The 19,293-nt window shown below is 45.6% G+C and overlaps 1 long non-coding RNA gene across 1 annotated transcript in view; it reads left to right on the forward strand.

Annotated features, from left to right (window-relative positions):
* The first annotated feature begins 5,261 nt into the window (after positions 1 to 5,261).
* Positions 5,262 to 19,293, forward strand: part of LOC149994727 (uncharacterized) — a 41,006-nt gene continuing 26,974 nt past the window's right edge. Inside the window, exons 1-2 of the long non-coding RNA XR_016507769.1 lie at positions 5,262 to 5,405; positions 15,402 to 15,520. This is a non-coding gene — a long non-coding RNA (uncharacterized LOC149994727). The remainder of the gene's footprint in view (positions 5,406 to 15,401; positions 15,521 to 19,293) is intronic.

The raw sequence follows: 19,293 nt of genomic DNA on the forward strand, positions 1-19,293 counted from the left end.
TTCACCACTTCCTGTATGGGCTGGCGCTTCTTTAGCTGTTGCCCTGGCTGTGGTTCCCAGTTTGGGTGGGTCTGCACACATTGTAGGACCACAGAGCCCCTCTAAATAAACAGACTCTGCTGAGAGACCAGCAGTTTCTTCGAACGCCCCAACCCTCAATGATTTTTAAAACCAGAAACAATGAGGCTTTATTTTCCTGGTGCTGAAATCATGAGCTGTGTGGTCTGGCCTGGGACTGGAATCATTTCCCAGGTGTCCCTCCTGTCTTTTATAGTGTGTGAATGTTCATTCCACTGCCTTGCCACCACTGCCACCGCCACCACACTGCATCTCTTCCAACCCAGCTTCCTGTCTCCGCCCCTCCTACCTCTCCAGATGAGTATTGCTTCTTTAAATCTTTGTTTGTTGGACTTCCAGGCAGTTCAATTTTCTGGCAGTTATGGTTGTTTTTTGTCTTGAGGTAGATGTAATCCTTCTTATGGTTGTGCAAGCAGGTGAAGTGTGTCTATTTACACCTACATCTTGGCCAGAAGACTCCAGCTGGATCCGTTTATAATAGAATTCTATTAGCTAGCTTTTTACTTTTTTTTTTTAATTGGGTATTTTCTAGTCGCTTGTCTTCCAAATCATTGACTTAATCCTCTTTGTCATCTTATTGTGTGTTGACTCCTAGTGTATTCTTTATTTTAATTTTAATATAGTCCTTATTTCTAACTGGTTCTTTATTTTGGTTCCTATGTCCTTTTATTTATTTATTTTTCCATTACTGTTTATCCCCCATACCTCTTCCAGCTTCACTAACACCCCTACCCCCTCAATCATCACACTGTTGTGTTTTTTTAAAAACTTGTTACCGTAATTTGTGGATCAGAGACTCAGAGGAAATTCCAGCAAGCAGAATGATCAGCAATGGACGGATGACTGTAGCTCGCTCAGGCCATCAGCCAAGACTAGCAGTCCAGGCGTTCCTTTTATTGGGTTACAAAAGTTGCTAAAAATAGAATCGATAGGGTATACGTGTACATTCCTTATGTGATTATGGAGCAGCATAGCTTCTGCGGATAGGTTAGAGATTAAACTATTAGGCCTACAATACTAAAGTACATTTTATCTATAAACTACAAAGTAAGGTAATAAGTGACAGGAGTCTGTTCCACCTCAGATGTTATCACTATGGGAAAGGAGACACAGTCCCTTAGGAGTCCTTTGTTCCCAGAGGCTTGTGACCTGGCCACCAGGAACCACATGCAGCTGCTGGCATCAGCGAGACTCGCTTGCAAGTTCTCGCAGGCTGAGTCACAGACCACCTGGGCGGTAGGGCTCGCATGCAAGCCCCCCTGCGGATGCCTTTTGGCTTTCCTTTTCAAAACTGTTTCCTATCTCCTTGTTGGAGTTCTCACTGGGTTTATCTATTCTTCCCCTAAGTTTGTTGAGTAACCTTATAATCAGTATTTTGAACATTGCTTACTTCAGTTTATTTTAGTTCTATTTCTGGAATTTTATTCTGTTCTTTCATTTGGAACATGCTTCTTTATCTTTCCATTTTGGCTGCCTCTCTGTGCTTGTGTCTATCTATTGGGTATATCTGCTATGGCTCACAGAGTTGGCAGGATGGTCTTATGTTCTAGATATCTGATGGGGCTGAGTGGCACAGCCTCCCCGTTCACCTAAGCTGGGTGCTCCAAAGGCAGTCTTTATGTGGGTTGTTTTTGCCCTCCTGTTGTATTATAGCTGAGCCTTGATTGCTGTTGGCATGTCAGTGGTTGGAGTTGATGCTCAGGCTGACTGTCTGTGAGGACTGGCCATGAATGCAGCAAGGGCTGACCCCACAAAGCAAGATTTACCCCAGTGGTGTTCTGGTGTCTGCTGAGACCACTCTTTGGGTGTTTAATTAGTGGAGCTAATTGAGTGGTGCTCTGTTGTCATCTGAAGCTGGCCACAGGATGTGTTGGTTCTGAGGCTTTTTGGAAAGAGTTCTGGTACAGGCTAAGGTCCAGCCCAGGGTGACCTGTTAGGAGCTGCAATGTGGTCTTCAGTTGGTAACTCCCTATCTGGGACATGTGGGATAAGTCACACTGAGACCCGAAGACAAATGCCACCAGTGCTGAACCTGGAGCTACTCAGTAGGAGACACAGGTTACAGTGAATATGAGTGAGTCTGTGCATGGGTCCTTTAAGAGGATGCCTGGGTTTCCAGCAGCTTTGCGTCTCACTTGGATGAAATTCTTGCTGAATTAGATGGGTTCAGGTCTCAGGGAGTCATCAGGGTGTGGTGAGCAGTGTTCATCAGATTAATGCAGATTCAGATTTGGTGCCCACCTTCAAACTATTTGGGGGGAAAGAGCTCAACAGAGAGACAATGGTGGCCCTTCCCCTGAAGCCACACAAGGTACCCCCTCCTTGAGTGTCTCTGGTGCCTTTCAAGCTGCTGTTCCTTTGCTAAATCTTAGAGTGTCTTTGATCAAGTGAGTCTGTGTGCAGGCCCTTGAGAGATTGCATGTGTTTCCTGAAGCCCTCTATCTCACTGGGACAGACTCCCCACCAATTTTCATAGCCAGCTGCAGTAGGGACTTCACTTTCTAGCACTGTGGCTCTAGTCTGGGGAGCCCATGTGGGGCTGGGACCCCTTAATCCCTAGGAGGGACTTTTGCAGCCAAGATATTCATGCTGATGCTCAGCTCTCAATGTGGGTGTGGGATCAGACTGATTTGTGCCTCTGCTCCTCCTATCTGTTTAGTCATGACCTCTTTATTTCCTTATTTATAGGATTTCTGTTCAGCTAGTCTTAAGATGGTCCTCCAGGTTGATTATTCTATAATTTCACTGTAGTTTTGATGTGGTCATGGGAAGAGAGGAATATGATGTTTACCTACTCCACCATCTTGATCAGAACATTTGGAGGAATCCTCCTTGATCTTTGATTCTCCATCTTTTGATTATGCCTATTAAGTGACGTCCTTGCTGACATTTCATATCTTTTGTTTCTAAGGATAACATGTTAGGAGTCATCTCTTACACCTCTGCACACCAGCCTGCACTCTGATAATGTTGTTTATGATGCTTATTACCTTGTTTAAGATGGCTACATGATGACCTCTCCATCCCAGATTTCATTATCCCTGTTGCTACTACAAAGTTTTTTTTCTGTAACAGGACCTCCTGTTTTCATCTCTGATCTCTGGAGGATGCCCACCACTTGCATTTCAGTGATGCAGTGTTCCTTTACCAGTGCATTTGCACCATCCCTTCTGAGGATCCTAGTTGGGTTTAGGGTTTCCAGCTTATATAGGAGACCCGTCCCGGTATGTCTCCTATTATAGTTTGTGATCTCTAATCCTACTTGAAGAACAGTGTCCTGCAATTAAATTCTGAAGCTCATCACCAGGAGCTAGCACAGTTTCCAGTGATTAATAGCAAATTCTCTCATAATACTTCCTTGAAACCAACACTAGCCTCACATTTGGGGTTCCCAGGTCACCTACACTTTTGTCCAGTGAGCTACTTCATGGGTCTCCATAGCCTTTTTAGGTTAATCTTTTGCTAAAATGACTACAGCTCCACACAAAATGCTATTGTTATGATTATAGTTTTATTACAATTTAGAACCAAGAACAAAAAATAGACACATAGGGCCAGGTTATTGAAAATTCCACGGCAATGTAGCCAAAGTCCTTTCCTAAAAGAAAAAGGGCTCACCATGCTCAGCCACATAAAGAGGTTTGACAACCCAAAGCTCACCTGCTCATCAGTGCCCAGAGTTGTTTTTTATCGAGGTTTAATTGCATAGGCAGATGTGAGTGACATGGATCATTGTATTGAACTCAATCTCTATTTCAACTTCTACTTCTAAGTGACAGGCTGACTCAAAGCACAACCTACTAACTACATAGTTGGTGTTTTGAGAGACCATTCCCTATCCTGAATCATATTGTAAGCATGAGCTCAGATGGGATCCAGAGTCCTGAATAAAAACTGTTGGTAAAACCATGGGGGAGGGTTAGATAGATCCAATAATGAGGCTGACAACTCCAGCCATACATAAATTAAGCAGGTACTAAAGACTTTTATAGAACAGGGCTGGCCCTGGCTTGTGTGGCTCAGTGGCTTGAGTACTGGTCTGGGAACTGAAAGGTCGCCAGTTCCATTCCCTGTCAGGGCACATGCCTGGGTTACATTCCACACCCCAGCTGGGGCCATGTGAGAGACAACCAACTGATGTATCTCTCACACATCAATGTTTCTCTCCCTCCCTTTCTCCCTCCCTCCCCTTCCTTCTCATCCATCTGAAAATAAATAAAAATTAAAAAAAAAAAAAAAAGAACAGGGATAGATGGATGAATGGGGTATTGATTTGTGACTCATCTCAGAGAAAGGGAAAAGACCTGACATGTTTGCCCCTGGTAAGGTATTGGCCTATTATAGCAATCAGACTGTCTCAACAGGATTTATGGGAAGCAATCTCCATTCTGGCCAGATATAACCTGTCCATCTGGTGGTGGTCACATCACGGAATAGTCTCTGGTCCACCCTCCACCATTCGTGACCAGGTCTTACAATATCATACACCCCCTCTTCCACAAGGTGCCCTGAGTGGTCAGTGAAGGGCTTCATTGGCTGGGACTATATGGGAGACACAGTCTACAGCAATAGAATAGACACATGCAAGAAAAAGAAAAATTAAAGGAAGCAATCCATGCATTAGTAACAATTTTTCTACTGTACTGCTTGGGACCCAAACCAGTGTGCTAATGAGAATCAAAAGCTTAGGGCAGAGAATCCCTTGGGGTGTTTGTGTGTGTATGTTTGTGTATTTGTGTATATGTGTATATTGTTTGCACATGTGCTTCTATGTTAGTGTATCTCTGTGTTAAGGGCACTAGAGTACAAACAGACAAATCTCTAGGGACACAGGAACTAACAGGAAAGGGGGACCTGATGTCCAGGCCAACAGAGGACAGGGTACAGGAAAAAAGGTTAAGAGGGATATTCAAACATTGATGGGCCTGGATTCTGGAGAGTGAGCAGAGATTGAAGGATGATAGGAGGACACTGAAGAGAGAGAAGGCTGAGCTGAGTGTGTCAGCCAATTCAGAAAAGGAAGTGAGTTAAATGTTGGGGTGTGAAGCAGAAGAAGGTTTCTAAACTTGCATGGGGGGGAGGGTGGCCAATGAAAAGCAGGCTGGAGATGGTGAAAAGATTAGTCAAAGGCAGTTTTGAGAGCCAGACAGCATTTCCAGTTTCATTCTCTAACTGGCTGAGATGTGCACAGTTGCTTTCAAAGCTAGGTGTGGATCTGGTGGCTGCAGCATTTCTGGTTGTGTGCAGGCAAGCTAATGTGGATTTCCAAGAGCTTCAAGACGTCCTTCAGCCAACATTTGAACGTAGCCACGTGCCAACACCTCTAAGTAAGTAAAGTATTGAGGGTCCAACTGGAGGCTGAAAAGAGGCTTACCTATAGGGAGTGGCGAGGGCCAATAATAGAGGGCAGGAAGATCTTGGAGTGTTCAGAACCCAGAATAACATAAAAGTGGTGAGTTTTTGGGAGAAAAACCAGAAAGAACTTGGAGTGTGCAGAACCCAGAATTATCTAGAAAACTAGGGGTGTGAGAGAGGGGATCAATAACCAGTAGGACCTGGGGTGCTGGGAACCAGATGAATCTAGATTATGTAGATGTCAAGGGTTCAGAAAGAGCTTGGAGAGTGCTTATCCCAGAAGAATCAAAAGAATGGGATGGGGGCGTGATCAAGGGCTAGAAAGTCTGGGAGTGTGGGGAGCCCACAAGAACCTAGAAAAAGAAGAAAGGAGTTAAGGGGAAGAGAGGAAAACTATTCTAGATAATTGGGGGCTGGGGAAGGTGAATCTTGAGGGTAAAATAACTTTACAAGGGTTGGGACTACCTGTCCACACTTTCTTTATGCAAAATGTCACCTCAGCATCCGCCCACCACCACCCAGTTTAAACTGCATGTCCAACAGGCTCCTTTAGAACAGCACAGGGGCTCGTCCAAGTCCACACCATTCCCCAACCAAAGTCTGTTCTTTTTAAAAAAAATAATTTATTTATTTGTTTGTTTTTTTATCTATTTATTATTTTTAGAGAGGGAAAAAGAGAAAGAGAGGGAGAGAAACATCACTGTGTGGTTGCTTCTCACTTGCGCCCCCAACTGGGGACCTGACATTCAACCTAGTCATGTGCCCTGACTGGGAATCGAACCAGTGACACTTGGTTCGCAGGCCGACACTCAATCCATTGAGCCACACCAACCAGGGTTCCAAGGTCTGTTCTTAAACTTCTGGAGGCTCCTCCATAGCACAGAACTTCATTTTCCCTTTCTTCCATAATTTCTCCTTTGGTGACTTCCTGCCCCAACCACTCTCTCACAGTCACTTCATGGCGCCGACTTCCTCCTGATGGCCACATTATGTTAACTCCTCCCCTCACACGTGGAAAGCCCCCCGCCCTCACCTTCCCCCTCGAACACACCACCTTGGATTCTCAGGACTTGTACTTACGGCGCCCTCTTCTCCCTTCATACCAAGACAGGAGGCTTTCAAAGCCTCCTCAAAACTCACTCCAGAATTTCACCTTTGAACCCTCCCCATCCCCAAAACTGGGGCAGGCTCCCAGCACTGGCACTTCCTGCCCCATGGAGATGCCCTCCCAGCTCCTCATGGGTTCCCTGCAGATCGGAACCCCCCAGAGCTCAGGCCAGAGACTCACCCCAAATGGGAAGGAAGTCACCACAGAACCAGCCCTGAGACCATATTCCAGTTGAGCAATCCTTCGTTCTCTCAGTTTAAAGTTCATCTTCTTGGTCAGGGAGGTGGAGTTAGTACAACAATAAAAACAAAGTTCAGGATGAAAATTTCCTGCTAGTGGTGGTTGAACTGGAGGTGAGGATTTGATCCAAGCAACCAAGACGGTAATGTGTTTGTCTTGCTGAAGACCATTATTTTAACACACAGGATTTAAAAAAAAGATTTTATTTCTTTATTTTTAGAGAGAGGGGAAGGGAAGGAGAAAGAGAGGGAGAGAAACACCAATGTGTGGTTACATCTCACATGCCCCGCAACTGGGGACCTGGCCTGCAACCCAGGCATGTGCCCTGACTGGGAATTGAACTGGTGACCCTTTGATTTGCAGGCCGGCACCCAGTCCACTGAGCCTCCCCAGCCAGGGTGAGTCAGACCTTTTACAGGAGAATCCTCCTCACACTTGAAAAAAGTTTCCAGCAATGAGTGTTGCACTCAAGTACCCAGTACCACTTGTGATCTAAGGTCACTTCTGCAACCTGGGTCAAGTGCCATGATGACTAAGTGCACATGTGGGAGTGAGTGAGAGGCAATGCAACCCCCATACAATGCCAGGGGAGCAAAGAGCTCTTCAACAACAGGAGCAAAGTTTGTTATATATGAAGACTGAGTATTTGGAAGCTGTCTTAATGTTGTGGTGGGCTAAATAAGCATCCCCACAGAGCCAGCTTTTGTCGCCACAAGCTCAGCCTGCTGATGTGGTAGAGACCACGGAGGGTGCAGCACCACAGCTGCCCTAACGGCCAACACTGCTGTAATTCTGCACAGACTTTCACTTTGACTTTGAGGAACAGGATCACACAGATGTTAAAAGCTCCTTTTTCACAACCCTGACAGACTGTTTATTGCAACAACCCTTAAGAAGCCACCAGCCAGCACCCTCTAGTGGCATAAAATCCTAGCTGCTGTCAGCTGCCCCGTGGCCTCACTGCAGACTCACTCCCCAGTGCCCACATGGGTTTCCACCTGAGGGCTGACATTTGTGTTCTCAAGCATGAGCTTTCTTTGTTTATTTCACAAATTTGGTGTGCCTATCTAAAACAGAGTTCAAAAACAAAACTGTGAAGTAGACTTCTGGCCAAGATGGAGGTGTAGACAGACAAGCTGCATCTCCCTCCACAACTGAGAAGGAATATAACTACCTCAAAACTTGAGACAACCAGGAGTTCCAGAAAATCAAAGTACACGAAAGTCCAGCAAACAAGGATATAAAGAAGAAATACTCATCCCGACAGGTAGGAGGGGCGGAGCCCAGGTGGAGAGGACACGGTGTGGTGGCGGCAGCAGTGGCAACAGCAGCAGGCCGGTGGAAAGTGCAATTACATGTTTTAAAAAGTCAGGAGGGACACCTGGGGAGTGTTCCCAGCTCCTCACCAAAGCAGCTCACTGTCCCAGCTCCAGGGAAAATCAAGCCTCATTGCTTCTGACTGTGCAAATCAGTGGGGGTTGGGACGGAGGCAGAAACTGCCAGTCTCTCAGCAGAGTCTGCTTATTTAAAGGGCCCCTACGTTCCTAAGACATCCGCAGACCCACCCACTTCAGGAACAACGGCCAGGACAGCAGCTAGAGGGGTGCCAGTCCAGTGCAGAAGTGGTAGAAGTGTCTGGAAAAGGGGCAAGTGCTGAGCAAGTAGCATTGTTCCTTCTCAGACCCCTCCCCTGGATACAGTGCCACAACGTGGTGAAACAGGTCACCCTGTACTGACAAATTCCTAAGGCTCTGCCCCTTACAATGTAGTAGGAGCAACAGCTCTCCCTGGGACACAGAAGTAAACAAACACAGAAACCTTCCGGCCAATATGGAGGCCTAGACTGACACGCTATGTCTCCCATCACAACTAAGAAGGACTACAACTACTGCAAAACCAGCAATATCAAGAAGTTCCAGAAAATAAATGGAAGTCCAACATATGAAGTTATAAAGAAGTGGTGCTCGTCCAGACAGGTAGGAGGGGCAAAGCTGGGGAGGAGAGGTCAAGCTGTGCTGTCTGCCGCAGCAGCAGTGACGGCGGCAGGACAGCAGTAAGCACAGACACCTGTATTTAAGGGGAGGCGAGAAGCACCTGGGGAGCACCCTGGCTGCAGACCAGACCCATCAGCTTGTGATTCCAAAGCCGGGGAAGTCAGACCCCCATTGTCTTAGACTGTGAGGCCCGGAGGGGGGGAGGGACAGAGGAGGAAGCTCCCGGTCTCTCAGCAGAGATTGAACAGCAGGAATCCATCTTGGACCCCCACCCCCACAAAAAACGCCCTGTTGTGATGAGTGCACAGGGCTCTGCCCCCTATAGCATAGGAGGTGTGACAGCCCTGCCCAGGAAGCAAAGGTAAACACAAAACTGTTTGGGATGACACAGATCATGATAGAGATCCCAGTGACACAGCTGACCAGACAGCAAACTTCTAATCTAATGAAGCAGCAGATAGGAAATCTTTCTGAGGCACAGTTCAGAGCTTTGCTTATAAAAGCGCTTACAGACCTAACAGCAGATCTTAAACAAGACGGGGAAGGAATGAAGGCTAGTCCTGCTGAAATGAACAAAAACACATACAAAACTAGTGGTGAGGGCAAGAAAATCAGGGATCAAATCAACAAATCGAAACATAGGGAAGAAACAAACAGTCAACCACTGCAGAAAGAGGAAACGAGAAGGAAGGAAAATGAGGAGAGGCTCAGAAACTTATCGGAAAGCTATAAGCGGGCCAACGTCTGAATCATAGGGTTGCCAGAAGGTGAAGAAGAACAACTAGAAATTGAAAAATTATGTGAAAAAATAATGAAGCAGAACTTCCCTAACTTGGGGAAGGAAATAGACTTACAGGTCCAGGAAGCACAGAGAGTTCCAAAAATACTGGACCCAGGGAGAACCACACCAAGACACATTATAATCAAAATGTCAAAAATTAAAGATAAAGAATCTTAAAAGCAGCAAGAGAGAAAAAGAGAATTACATACAAAGGGGTCCCAATAAGACTGTCAGCTGATTTCTCAAAAGAAACTCTGCAGGCAAGAAGGGACTGGCAAGAAATATTCAAAGGAATGAAAAGCAAAAACCTACAACCATGATTACTCTATCCAGCGAAGCTGTCATTCAGAATAGAAGGGCAGAGAAAGTGCTTCCAGGACAAAACAAAACTGAAGGAGTTCATCAGATCCAAACCACTGTTATATGAAATGTTAAAGGGACTTGTTTAGAAGAAGGAAGATCAAAACTATGAACATTAAAATGAAAACTGTATCACAACAACCAACAACAGAAGCTAGAGAACGGAAACAAAGGCAAACTAAGTAGTCAACGAGAGTGGGGAAAGAATTATAGGCATGGGGAACATATAGGGGGGAGGTCAGAAGGGAGGGGGAAGGGGGAAGGGGAGGGAGATAGTACAGGAATTAAGAAGCATTGTAGGAGGGAGTGGAGTACATAGGAAGATGTTGAGAAGAACTTATGCACTACCAATGGACATGGACTGAGCAGGGAGGACAACTGGAGGGAGAGGGATCCCTGGGTGGAGGGGAACAAAGGGAAAAGAAATTGGGACAACTGTAACAGCATAATCAATAAAGCATATTAAAAAAAAAAACAGGACTGTAAAGATGAGAAATAGTTTCTAACATGTGGGCTATCTTGCATGTTGAGCATTGGGTTGAATCCTAAAGTATCTTCCCCAGAGGCAGGTAGCTGAAACCCAAGGTGGGCAGCAATGAATGGCATGTGAGGACGTGCTCTTATGCAGAGTTGGGCTGAGAAAATCATAAAGCCTGGGAAGTTTGGTGTGGTGGATAGATCTGGCATTAAGTGAATATACTGGTGCCATGGAGGAAGGCTGTTTGAAAGAGGGGCTTAAGGTTGAGATTGAGGACTGTGAGTGGGGGCAGGGCTGCCATCTGAGGTGGGGGGAGTGACTGAAATTGCTTCAATAAAGTGGAGGGTGCTGTTCTTCCAGACTGGGATGGGTTAAGGAGTGTTATATGGAGACTGGAGGGAAGGAAAACTCATATTAGTGCCCTGACATTAGGGACCAGAGGGGGCCCCAGATGTGTAGCCAACAAGTGACATGGAACAGAAGGCAAGTGAGAGAGGACGATGAGCATCCAGTGGGGTTCTATAAGTCTGGAGAGTGAGGAGGGAATGGAGGACTGAGGACACCATGAATCCTGACCTGAGGGTGTTTGAGGACTCGAGTCAGGAAGGCAGTTTGAATGTGAGGTAGTCAGACTCGAAAAGGGGTTGAGATAGCAGTCTGGGGGAAGGTGAATACAGAGCGGAGAAACACATACAAGACATTTCCAGAGTGAGTGCCCGTGTTACAGTGTCTACCTGTGACCAGGTGGATGTGTGCAGCTTGATGCAAAGTATAGTCTGAAGTCAGACATTTTCAGAATCTCGTAGGTGCACTGCAGAAAAGCAAAATATTGCTCTTCTTTCAAAGCTTTCCTTTATTTCAGTAAACAAGCTAGCCATGTCCCAAGAGGTTATATGTGAGTGTGTAAGGCTGAATAGGGATTTGGGCAAATGGATCAGGGATTAAGGTGAAGGCCGAACAGGAGTTTGGGGACAGGTGGAGCAATTGTGGATGGGTCAGGGATTAAGGTGAAGAATCCTTTTGGAGTACATGCTCCCTTTTCCTTCTTTGTTGACTTGTCAGAGTGAACTTCTGTGAGTCCTCAAGGGAGAGATGTGTGTCAGGTCACAGTACTGAAGTGGTAGGTGCCGGTGGTCTAGGCCACCTGTTTTTGTCTAATTCAGGATGTGACACTTTCATTTCTGATAGACACTCCTCTTCTCATGTTGGTGTAAAGAGGTAAAAAAGATGAAACAGAAGCCACAGCCAAAAGTTCAATGGGATTTTGCAGGGTCCCCTGGCAAAAGCTCTTCCTTTCCAGGAACCAGGCTCTCTAGACCCACAGACCTAAAAGTTAGGAGAATGAGAAGCACAAATTTTCTAAGTTGTTACTGAGAGTAAAGGTGAATGGGACGGGACATTCCTATGTCTATCTCCTGGTGCCTAGGCTCCTGTGTTGTATCTTTGTGGTCATGGCACCATATAATGGCCATTGACCTAAAGTGTATTCCACATCCCAAAGGACAGTTTTCTATCCTCATGGGCTGTCACCTCCAAAATGATGTCTCTTTAGGAGGCCATTCCAATGCTCTGTCAGACTCACACATGCTAATGATGTACATGAGGCAGGACCAGCAAGTTCTTCAATCATGGGCTGTAAAACAAGTCTTTGCTGTAAGGTGATGTGGGACAGGATCTCACACTGGTCTTGGCACCAAGTGGCTATTTGATCTCCTTGAAGGTTGGTGTAATGCTGCTGGCCCAGTGTTGGTGTGTCCCTGTAAAGCTGGGCATTCAGTGGTGGCAGTGGCCTTGCCAGCTTGGCCAGAGGAAGCTTCTGCTGTGGGGCTGTGCACAGCATCCCTCTGTGCCACATGCATGAGCCCATTGTACAGATGATGACCCTTTCCCCTCAGCACTGCCTCTCCATCAGGCTTCCTGTGGGTCAGAGAGTAGTGCACCCTATGTCCATTTTGGCTCAGAAGCACTGAGCTTCTACCTGTGCACAAGCTCAGGCCTTTTTCCTTCTTTGTAGGTTGGTGTATTAGTCAGGGTTTTCCAGAGAAGCAGAACAAATTGGATACAGATGCACACACACACACACACACACACACAATATTCCTTCACTTATCGCGGGTATTACGTTCTAGAACCCCCCACGATAGGTGAAAATCCGCGAAGTAGGAACCTTACATTTATTTTGTATTTATATATATTTTAAGACTTTATAAACCCTTCCCACACACTTATAAACTGTTCCCAGTCCCTTATTAACCTTTTCCACTCCCTTATTAACCTTTTCCACACTTTTATAAACACTACTTATGTTCTTAAACATATTCTACACTCTTAAACCTACATAACTTTAACAACATACATATATAGTACCACAAAATCCCGCGATATAGCAAAAAATCCATGATAATTAAATATAGTATTTTTTTAAATCCTGTGATACAGTAAGGCCATGGTAAATGAACTGTGATATAGAGCAGGACTACTGTTTGTGTGTGTGTGTGTGTGTGTGTGTGTACAAATTTATTGTAAGAAATTAGCTGTCTAAATTATGGAGGCTGAGGAGTCCCAAGAGCTGCAGACTGAAGGCCTGAGAACCTAGAGAGCCAGTGGTGTAAGTTCTAGTCGGGGTCCAGAGACAGAAGATCATCGGGCAGAGAGAGAAAACTGTCTTGCTTAGTCTTTTTTTTATCTTCATGCCTTCAGTGACTGGATAAGACCCACCCACGTTGGGGAGAACAATCTGCTTTACTCAGTCCACCCATTCAAATTTAATCTCATCTAGACATACACACCTTCACAAACACACCAAAAATAATGTTGAACTAAATACCTGGGTACCCAGTAACCCAGTCAAGTTAACACATAAAGTTAACCATCAGAGCTGGTCACAGGGAGCTCATAGGTATGAATTGAGAGGGTCTGAGCCACTTGTACATGCCTGGTTCTGTATGTATCCTTCTGCTTTATGATGGATGTGCTGGGCTTGCCTAACCAGATGACTCTGGTGTGTCTGATAGAAAATTCTGGTCACTTTATGTCCCAATTTCAGGCACACCATCAGGCTTAGAAGCATGTCATGAGCTGTTTTTTCTATGGTTTTAGAGGAATGGCCTTGCTCAAGAACTCTAGGAGTTGGCCCTTCTACCATTATTATGTCCTGCTGGGGGCTCCATAAAGAGTTTTTCATCCTTCCAACATGAGTTGGAGGAGACACAAGGTGCAAAACATGCCCCCCTTTTTGGAGAGTAAGTCAATCCTGCTCTGACTATTGGGACTGTAAAACATAAAAGATACAGCAAACCCATGAGTGATCACAGATGTGGCTAGTGCCCAAAGCCATTAAACTCTTACTCTGTGTTCTAAACTACTGAACCAGTCTCTTGAACTCAAGAGTTCTCAAGTGACAGCCAGTCTTTTTTGACCTATATTTCAATTCACTGTCCAGGGAGCACCTTCTTGTCTGTCTTTTCCCAACACCAGCAACTTGAAAAATGACAGGCAGGACCCACTTCTAAGGGACAGAGGCTCCCACTGGGCTGGTGGCCCCATCTGAGGCACAGGGAAAGGTCCCAGAGAAGGAGAGGCAGCAGTCAGCATTCAGGTGGTTTTGTGGGGACAGCAGAAGGACACAAGCCTGTGGGAAAGGAAGAGCAACAAACCAAGTAACAGAAAGACATAAAAAATGTCAAGAGAGGAACAGAGCCAGGAGGTGGCTGCCACCAGCTAGGGAAGGTGCACAGCAAGGGGCAGGTAAACACTGTGTCAGATTACAGGACTCATAACACTAGTGCAAGAGTGGCCAGACAAGGAATCCTTTTTTCATTCTTCAGCCAGTGAGAAGTAGCCCGTGAGTGACCGGGTCCTGAGGCTAAGAGTCAGCTGGTCAACAAGGGCGAAGTGGAGGAGAAGGACCTCTAATGGGGTCCTTTCTACAGCTTCCCTCAGAGCATCCAATTCAAGAATCATCCTCTTTGCCCCATGATGAAGGCAAAAAGCAGGTCTCTGCATTTTTTAGCCTGGGGAAAACCTTTGGGGGTTCTCGTTTTGACATTATTATGCTTTTGCTCCTGATGTTAGAACTGGGAAGTATATGGGCTTCTTCAGCAGTTAGTAGCTCTTTGATCTCTGGCATTTTGGAAGAAATATGTGAGGAGCATTTCTTGTAATGAACACTTCTTTTTTCTTTTTAAAAAAGATTTTATTTATTTATTTTTGGGGGGAGGGGAAAGGAGGGAGAAAGGGAGAGAAACATCAATGTGTGGTTGCCTCTCGGGCACCCCCAGCTGGGGACCTGGCCTGGAACCCAGGCATGTGTCCTGACTGGGAATCAAACTGGTGACCCTTTGGTTCACAGGTCGGCATTCAATCCACTGAGCCACACCAGCCAGGACACTTTTTTATTTTGTCATCAAAATTCTGCTTGTCCATCTGATTTCTCAGCTTCTCTCTCTGCAGGAAGGAGAACAGGGGCCAATGATCTATTCTGCTGGAGTGCATGTGCCCTCTCAGAATAATTTTATTTCTTATGGCTTTCCTCCATTCCTCTTCTCTTCTCTTCCATCACCTTCCTCAGGATACTTTGTTTCCTTTGTCTCTCTATCTGCCTCTTGTCGTAATTCATGTGTTCTCAGAACACCTATTTAGACTTCTTTTCAAAGAAGAGGAAACATTCAAAAGAGAGGTAGGGGAGACATGCCAGGTAGCTGCTAGAAATGTCAAGTATAGGGAACAGACCCCTATTCAAATAGCAATTGGAGACCACGCAGCTCAGCTTGGCTGTGATCCTTATATGGGTGTAGGGGCAAAGACAGCAGTGGGGTATGACTATGAGTCTCTGGTTCTTCAGTGGCATTTTCCAAGGTGACCTTGCTGGCAATTAATTCCTGCTAGCCTCCCCCCAGTGCTTTTTATCAAGCTGTGCTATGTTTTTACATTTAGGCACAATAGTACCCCACCGATGATGGTTTCGAAAGACCCTAATATGACCCTTTTTGGTCTCTTCCCCTCCAGATCTGGGCCTTCACATACATCCAGAAAATCCTCCAGGAGAAGCTGTGCCTGTCAGTCACCACCTTTTCCCCTGGTGACCTGTGATGCTTGTCTTTTGCAAGAATGGAGATAACAAACAGGTATGTGCACAGCAGGTCTGTCTTGTGGCATGGCCACCTTCAGTAATGTGAATGCCTGTGTAAGTCTAGGTCTCCTACTTAGGAACAAAAGACTAACTATGGAAGAGAAGGGGTTGATAAGAAATAGGTTCTAATGGTTAAGAGAGGGACAGAATACTGTCTCTGATGTTATCTATGGTGCCAGCAGCAATGGTCAGCTTGTTACATAAAGCCCACATTTTGTTCTATTCTTTCTTGCTCTGCTATCCACCTGGGATCCCAGAGCAGGAGAGGACTGAGACAAAGCCTTCAGGGCCCCAAGGATGAGCAAGGCTCAAACCTCTGCCTTTAGGGGCCTTGGGCTCTGGAAGGATGTCCACCAAGCCTACCACTAGTGTCACTGTCACCAGTGGGTGTCACTGTCATCAATCATCCATATTATCAGGGATCCGCTTCCACACTTTGAAATATATGTGTCTTACTAGTTATTCCAAATCCTTGCCACTTCTTGTTCATAAGTTCTGATGATCACGTGTTGTCAATGTCAGGGATCAATATGATGTTCTGCATAGTGTCCAGAGAGCCCAGTGCCTTAGGACTACAGTAGGGCAAGACTGTAAATGTATACTGTTTTTGGTCCCACGTCAATGCTCATATTGACTCGCCTTCTGGATGAATTTTGAAGAATATAACTTGGGAGAGATGCAAAGGGCTAGGTGATGAAAAGTTCCAAATACCAAGCTCTGTTGTCTTCTCCCCGGAGTGTGAGGATGCAACCCTCTCCTGACACATTGATGGGTTGACCACCCAGAACCCTGGCCCTCTCCCTGCTGTCTAGAGTTTTAACTGTGGCTACATCATGTAGACATGGCTTTTTCATTCTTGGCTATGTGATGGTACCCAGTCTGCAGCTTTCCCTACCTACTCTGTGGAGGTCAGGCTGACTCAAAGCCCAAACTTCTTGTCACTTGATTAGTCTTTCTGGTTATCAGCCCCCTTGTGCACCTTGTTAATGTAAACTCAGGCATAATTTAAGAGGTTTATACATAAAAAAAGGCACTGCTATTGTGATAAAATGCCAAGATTTTTAGAATTTGCCTCCCAGGAGCCAGGGAGAAAGACCAAATTAATTATTGGACAAACTCATCTGCACTTTGGAATTCATTTGACACTCATTTATTCTTAGCCTTCAAGGGGCCATGGCGAAGGGTTTAAATCTTGCACCATAGGAGCTTGTCTGTTATTGACAACCTCTCCCTTATTCATTCATGTTTATGGTTCCTCATCCTTAGGATCCTCAGAGTCCTGGCTCCCAGGAATACTCTTCTGATTCCTCTCATGCATGTTAGTCTGATTCCATAGTTCCCTTGTGGCATAGTCCCTCTCCTCCCTTTAGGCAATGAAGCAGTTCCTTTTTTCTGCTTATATTGAGGTTTGGCCCTAACTGTGGGTGTGGTGATCAGAAGGGCTGGTGGGTCCAGCATTGTCTTCTCTTTTTTAGATTTTATTTATTTTTTCTTAGAGAGAGGGGAAGAGATGGAGAAAAAAAGGTTGTCTCTTGTGCAGTCCTATCTGGGGACCTGCCTCACAACTCAGGCATATGCCCTGACTGGGAATCAAACCAGTGACCCTTTGGTTGACAGGTCAGGACTCAATCCACTGAGCCACACCAGCCAGGGCTCCAGCATTGTCTTGTAGGGCAATCTTATCTTAGTTCGTTGGAGGCTTTGGGCATAGTCTTTCAAGCAACGGGGTCTGTTAACTTTCTATTGTTGCTGTATTAAGTTGCCACAAACTTAATGGTCAAAGTAATGTAAATTTATTAGCTTACGGTTTTGGAGGTCAGAAGTCAGAAATGAGTCTTAGGTGGTTATAATAAAGGTGCTAGCAAAGGGCTGATTCCTTTTGGAGGTTCTAAGGGCAAATTCCTCTCCTTGCCTTTCTAACTTCTGCATTCTTTGGCTCAAGGCCCCTCCTTTCACTTTCAGAGTACATAAACCAGCCTCTGCCTCCATCACATCCTTTTCTCTGACACTGCCCCTCCTGATTCCCTCTTATAAAGTTTCTTGTAATTATTTTGTGCCCACCAAAACAATCCAGAATCATCTTTACATCTCAAGATCCTGAATTAAAAAAATATTTTATTTATTTTATTTTTAGAGAGAGGGAAAGGGAGGGAGAAAGAGAGGGAGAGAAACATCAACATGTAGTTGCCTCTTGTGCACCCCCAGCTGGGGACCTGGCCTGCAACCCAGGCATGTGCCTTGACTGGGAATCAAACCAGTGACCCTTTGGTTTGCAGACCAGCCTTCAATCCACTGAGCCACACCAGCCAGGTCTCAAGATCCTGAATTTAACCACACCTGCCAAGCCCCCTTTGCCATATAAAAGGATTTTCACATGGACTGAGGATTAAGACAGAGATGTCTTTTGAGAGGTGCATTATTTTGTCAACCATGGTGGCCTCAATCTTCAAGAAGGAGAAAGGGCCCTGTGTGAGTGAGTCATTGTTCTCTAGAAAAAGAAGACCAGTAGGCTGTATGTACACGGAGAGAGAGATTTTTTTACAGACAGAGGCTCAAGCGATTGTGGGGACTGGCAAATCTGATATCAGGGCAGACCTGCAGGCTGGGGACCCAGGGGAGAGGTGAGATTGTGGCTGTGACTGTGAAGGCAGTCTGGAGGCAGACTTTCTTCTGTATTGGGAGACCTTCATCTTTTCTCTTAGGATCTCAATGTATTGGAGGAGGCCCACCTGTATTATGGAGGGTAATCTTTACCCAAACTCAATTGATTTAATTGTTCATCAACATTTTAAAAGTCACATTTGTATTCATTGCAACACAAACTGGAATTATTCCAAAAACCTGAGTACCATAGCCTAGCCAAGCTGACACATAACATTAACCATTACAGGCATCTTCTGCAGGCCCAGAGGATTTAGAAATCTGGGATCAAGTTCTCAGAAATAAGTCTGCCAACTCTAGCCCCAAGGTTCTCCTTGTCTGAGTAGGCACAGAGCATTCGCCAAGGTCAAGAGCTGCACTGAAGTGCACTGAAGTTTTGCATTTTACCCTTAAATCCTGCTCAGGGTCTTTAGCTCTGCCTGCCTTTCAGATGCAGGAGGACAGGATCCCTTCAACTCTCATATTTTGCTTTCGGTTGCTGAGTGATAGATAGGTCTGAGTCAGACCCTGTCTATCATGAATGTTCAAAGGCACTTTTGATCAGTCACACATATCTTCAGCTTTCTTTCAACCTAGAGACAGTGTAGCAGCTGCACACCCCTTGTACCCATCCAAGCACACCATAGGGGAGATATCTGTGCCCATTGAGCTGACACTGAGCCTGGGAGAGTTAGCAGTCTACCTTGCAGCTGTGTGAAGTGCTGTTTTGTGGTTAGTGATTCAACCCAGAAACTATCTTTGGGGCCAGCTTCCAAGGACCACTTCTTGTGTGAATGATTTCAAGTCACGTTTCCAAGAGGAAGGATTTAGGAAGTTCATGAAGACGGTGCTGGAGGGAATTGGGACAGCACAGAGCAAGGAAGTTAGCAGGGCTTGGGTCTGACTGGGGACGTACTGCCGCCTGACCACTGGGGCTCTGGAGCATACACTGCTACCCAGTGTCACGTCCAAAGCCAGGTGCGAGGCATTCCCTGGATGCTGGATCTGAGTCATCCTGGCTTTACATCATCTAGCTTCACAGTGAAGGTCAGCAAATCTCCTGGAGCTGGGATACCTGAAGGTCATTGGAGTATGAATTTTTTGAAGTTAATTCATAGAATTCTCATA

Source organism: Furipterus horrens, unplaced genomic scaffold (genome assembly GCF_987537825.1).
Source record: "Furipterus horrens unplaced genomic scaffold, mFurHor1.1.pri manual_scaffold_13, whole genome shotgun sequence".
Classification (NCBI taxonomy): domain Eukaryota; kingdom Metazoa; phylum Chordata; class Mammalia; order Chiroptera; family Furipteridae; genus Furipterus; species Furipterus horrens.